Genomic DNA, 5,766 nt, shown 5'->3' with positions numbered 1-5,766 from the left:
TGGAAGCACGTACTATTGTTAGTGCTATACCCATCTATTATGTCTATTGCTGACACCCGAGGCACCGATATAAGCTAAGCTGGTATGCATTTTGGCGCCAACATTCTAGTGAGCAAATCATATAGGACAAATCATATAGGACGTAATAATCCTGCATGGCCCTATACAGAAAACTTAATGCGAATCTCAAGTGAAGTGTAAGAATACTATATAGGAATCATTTATGGAAAAAATTAAAGTTCCTTGTGATAATCGTTCGTCCTCTAGTTATCTAAAATATATTTCTATATATTTTTTCTGTCTCTTTCTTTCCTCATATATATTCTTATTTGACACTCAACACACACACACACACACATACACACACACACACACACACACACACACGCGCGCGCACACACACGCACACCTCTCTCTCTCTCTCTCACTCTCTCTCTCTCTCTCTCTCTCTCTCTCTCTCTCTCTCTCTCTCTCTCTCTCTCTCTCTCTCTCTCTCAACGCACCGGTTCTGCCGTGCCCGCGGGCAGAGCAAGTGGTCCCCGATCTATATGCAACCCGCATTGCACGAGTGACCGCCGTTCGGGCATCAGTCAATGCCTTTCTTGTCATCTCGGAAAACAACACCTGGTCACGAACCCGCCACTTTGCTGCATTGCCCGCTAAAAAATATTGCGCCCTTTTCACCCACGCTTTGTCAGTCTGTGGGCTCAAAACTAGCACCTCTACGGGCTTGGACCAATTTGGGATAGGTAAATTAACATTTACCTGATGCACACTGAATCGCTTGGCTCTGCCTCTAGGCCGTCCTCCACGTTTTTAGTTATGGATGCCGTTCTGACCCAGCAGCGGGAGCAATAACCCAGCGTGAGCAAGGGAGCAATGCCATGTTCCTGACGACCACGGTTTCCGCGGCGTGGAGGGAAGGCGCTGGGGTCATGACCCGAAGCGGCTGAGTATGAGCACCAGGGCGGGGTGCGGCTCCGCCCGTCTGGCGTAGAACGATGAACTGATTACTGGCTGAAGGCAGCCGATACTTGCAGCACATAAAACCCTCACAAGAAGGCCGAAGACGAACTTATCCGATCGACCTTTTCTGTGTGGTAGATTTAGGGAACACGAAACGACCCCCACCCCAGTGCTTTGAGCACAACACTGCATATATATATATATATATAATATATATAATATAATACACTATACCATATAATATATAGGATATGATTATATATATAATAGATATAAAATATATTACAATATATCATATTATACTATTATATATATATATATTATAAATATATAATATATATATATATATATATATATATATATATATAATATATATATATATATATATATATATAGCAGATGTGTGGAGCAGCGGGTAAAGTCTAAGGCGAGGACACATTTTGAGTTCAAAGTTGTTATGCTGCCGGTTGTCGCCCTTCACTACGCCGGGAGGTATATGCAGGCTGCTATTGACATTGCCCCGGGTGTTTTCGCTGCCGCTCCCGGATTAAAACCGCATGCACCGGCTACAAATATTGAGGTGGTTTAGAGCTATTACAGATCCAAACAATTCACTGCGCCTCATTGCACCCCCTGGTATATTGAAGATCGACAACTATTACAATAAAAACTCGATAACTGCTGCAAAAAGTTATAGGCAAATAAAGCTCTCCCTTGCGAGAGCCGGCCGCCGGCTCCTATATGGAGCCCATAGGAGACTGGTCGTAATGAAGCCCAGCCGGCTGCAGTATCCAGCAGGGTAGTACTACTTGCCACACAAGCTGGACCATCTAAGAGCTCCTGGCTGGACGCGTCATCAAAAGGGACCAGTGGCCACGAAACTCACGTGACCGGAGTCCCTAGAATTCCGCATCACGTATGCGCGGTCGGGGGAGCTGCACCAGTCTGTCAACCACGTCTCCAAGTTTGAACAAGATGGAAGCGGACATCCCGACTACAAACAATTTGCATCCGCTCTTTTCTTGTGGGCTGATAATGCAGAGCAAAATAAAATGATAGCGCTGAAGTTCGGGACACACGCTCTCATTTATCTGTATTCAATGCGCTAAATATTTTACGTAGTTTTTCAAATATTGATCTGCGTTGGGAGCGTTTTTTGGCGTCCCACCCGGTACATGAGTTTGGTGGCAGCCGCACCACATAGCCGACCGATCGTAAATGCCGACGGGACGTGTTCTCAGATATCCTGCACTCAGACTCGCGCAAAACCGGCGGCGACCGGCACTGGGCCGGCGCACGCCACCAGCCGCACGCGCCGGCCGGACCCACGCCTGATCTTTGAAACGCCCGCCAGGTGGCTCCCGTGTTCAAGGCCGGTGTTTGAGGGGCGAGGCAGGTGGGGAGCGGCGTCCGCAAGTTCGTAAAACTGCGTCTACTTCCCGGGTCCAGCGCGGAGGGCGCGTATTCGGCGCCGAGAGAGCGAGCGGTGAGCGCGTGGGGAACAGCAGCTACGCGCAGGTCTGTGCGTGTTGGCCAGAGGTTCGTGCGGGCCCAGCCTTCGTTCGAGTTGAAAGGTAACAGTTGGGCGTCCGCGAGCTGGCTCGGTCGTGAACTGCGCGTGGACGTTTTGCTGTCTGTTCTGCCCGTCAGGCATTCAACTTGGGTCAGGAGCAGGGAGGTGACATTGTTGTCCAGTTTTCTCTGACTGTTCTCGGAAGATTGGCCACTGCTCTGCATCGCGCGCGTTGCTTGGTCTAGGGCAAAAGAACACCGTTTGGTCTTGGAGACCCGACCGTCTTCGTCTTTTGGTCCAATTCTTCACCCGACTGCATGCCTCTACCTGTGTGAAGATGTCTTGGGTGTCTATGCGTCCATCTGAACATTTGGGGGATTCTTTGGCCTCTAGGGTAAGGGTCTTCGTGCGATGTCACTGCGCCGCAAATGACTTATGAGCCTCGACCTTTTATTTAAATGTGCCACGGACTTCGTAGGTTTCCAGTCGCTCGCTCTGTTTGACAGCTCATTTTCTGGGCCTTGGCCGGCTCTTGGTTGTGCGGGGCTCGTGTATGCTTTGACGCATCGTAAAGGTCAATCCAATCCCGCTCATTGCCACGAAAATCGCGGACGTCCCCTGATAACCAACGTTATCAGTCAGCTTGAAAGGAAAAAGCCCGTGCAGTCTGCACCACTGACCCTGGCCCCCAGCTCCTCTGATGGCCCCATCTCCTCCAATCGCCCCACCGGTCCTCTCGCGCAAGGCCGCCGGCGCATTGCTCGTCTCGGTCCAGGCGACGCGCGAACACACCGTGGCTCTGCGCCGCTTCCTGCGCCGGGCCACCGACGGCGCGCTGGAGCTGGTCCGGGCCGGACCGACCCTGCGCCGGCCGGCGCGCGGCTGCTGCGGCCTTGGTCTCGCGGCACGCGGCGTCCACATCGACCACGTGGCCCGCTCCCTCGTGGCACATGCCGCGTGGCCCGGCCGGCCTTGGCGCATTCCACGTGGTCCTCTGGCTGGCGTCCACAGAGCTGTGGGGTACATCAGCTGGCTCGCTGTCCGATCTCATTTATAAGGTTCGGGCGGTTCCTTTCGTGAAATTCACGCGCTGTTACTTGAGGCTTGTAAGACGCATACACAGTTGGCCTTACGGCCATCGCTCGGTGATGTAACATTGTATTGTGTATGTGGTAGATGTTATGCGTTTTTCGTAATCGGCTCGGTACAAAGGATACAAATGCTGTTGTGTACATCTAGAAGTTATTCATTGGATGACCATTGACGGATTAGCCTTCAGTGCCGGCGTAATCTTTTAAAGCTAACGGTGGAATCACCACCGGAACATTCGGAGTTTCTTGCCATGCAACGAATTTTTTTTCTCGAACTGAGGCGCCACTGCTCGTCACCAACAGCGCTGATGTTTTGGCCAACTGCTTGTGAAATGTGGAAAATTGTGCGGTCGATTTATGACGTCTGAGCTCAAATTCACCTCGATTAAAGTACGCACTACATCTACCGTCGCCGGGTCCACGAAAGGTCGGCCACAGGAAAGTATTGCCCACGCTACAGGTGACCTGTCTGGGTATTTGACACTTTTTACAGCACAGGTGTCTTTGTGGCCCCGAGCTTTGGAGTTGGGTACAGTAAGCGTTTTGTTACGTGTCCGGCGGTTGCTTGTAATGATGATTGTATTCTTTCAGCGGTGGACAGTAGGTTTTTGGTTTGAAATTTTCGCTGACTTCCCTTAACTGGATCATGATTATGGTGTACAAAGACAACTTTTGTAGGCAAGACGTCGAGCTGTCTTTGACCTGTGCAGACCTGAAAGCTTTCCCAAATGGGGCCTTGTGGATGAGTCTCAACTCAGGCTCAGACAGCAGTACTCTAGCTTGGACAGTTTTTTTGGGTGAGGGTGGGGGTGGAGTGGGAGTTAACTAAACTTGTAGCAGTCGTGTACGTGGTCCTCTGTTTCCAGAAACGGCCCCGGCACGGCAAGTCGCGCACGCCCCTGGCATCACCACCTGGGCCCGTGCCGGGCCGCCGGCAGCTGCCCAGAGCGGAGGCGGAGGAGACCCGCTCCCGTGCCGGGCCGCCGGCGGCTGTCCAGAGCGGAGAGCCGCGCCCGTGCCGGGCCGCCGGCAGCTGTCCAGAGCGGAGACTCTCGCTCGACGGCGAGAAAGCGAGCTCATCCACCGCTTCCGCCAGCAGCTGAGCGCGCCGGCGCGCGGCCGGCGGCAGGGAAAGCGCGCGCTGTGCCCGCCCCGCCATGGCTGCGGCCGGACGCCGCCCGGTTAATGACAGCCGGCCGGCTTGTTTTGCGCGGCAGCCTCGCTAGGCGATAGGTGATCGGAAACATCTGCGGGGGTCACGCATGCATTTGGCTGGGGGGTAGGCGACGGCAGGTGGACAGGCCGGCCACTGACTGGTAGGATTCGGGCGGCTGAAGGGTGTCTCGCACCCCAGGCCCTGTGGCCTCCGACTCGCTTCGAGTGCGAGGCTTCCTGTTCAGCTGGAGGCTGGTGGACATTACGTTGCCTTGCGGCATGGGGGCTCTCCCGCCCCCCCCCCCCCGCGTGGGCTGCTCGCTGCGGTGTGTGCTACTCGGTGCGCTGCAGTGTCCTTGCTCGCTGCGGGCTGCCCAGTGCTCTTGTGTTCCGCGGTCCTGCCCCGGCTCCAGTAGCACCGCGTAATTGGTTGTCGTCCACATCGCCCAACCTGCGGCGTAGACACCACCTGTTCGCGCGCTTCTGCGTCATGCCTTCGGTCCCGGCTGGCTGGCACCGACGTAACATCTAGGGTTGCGTCACCTTGGAAAAATGCCTTCACGCCGGATGTTGGCGCTGCAGCGTTCGGCTCTCGTCCCGTCCAGTGTCGTAGTCTACCCTGTCGATCCGGGCTTTTGTCGATTGCATCAGAAGCTCGACTCTACAGGTATCTTACGGCCTGGACCATTCGGCGGCGTCGGTGGGCGTGCTCGCGCCGATGGCTCGCTGCAGCTGACCTTTCGGCACCGGTGCTGCTCCTCCAGAGGGCGAGGCGCGCGCCCGCGCCGCCCTGGACTGCGGTGCAAGGTGCGCATCGGGCGCAGACGGCCGAGTTAAAGAGTTCGGGTGAAAACTGGAGGAGCGGTCAAGACTGCACGGTAAACGAGGCGCGACGCCCGTACCATTTGTATGCGGGGTGACCGCGGCTTGATCAATGTTCCGGCTTAATGGGAGTGTCCCAGCTTTGGGCTTTATTTCAGAACACATGCTCTCATGAAACATGAGTGACCAAAAGTGGCATTGAGTGGTGCCACTGCATTA

Source organism: Pollicipes pollicipes, unplaced genomic scaffold (assembly GCF_011947565.3).
Source record: "Pollicipes pollicipes isolate AB1234 unplaced genomic scaffold, Ppol_2.1 Scaffold_4740;HRSCAF=5597_pilon_pilon_pilon, whole genome shotgun sequence".
NCBI lineage: Eukaryota > Metazoa > Arthropoda > Thecostraca > Pollicipedomorpha > Pollicipedidae > Pollicipes > Pollicipes pollicipes.
Note: the sequence above shows the minus strand (reverse complement) of the source record.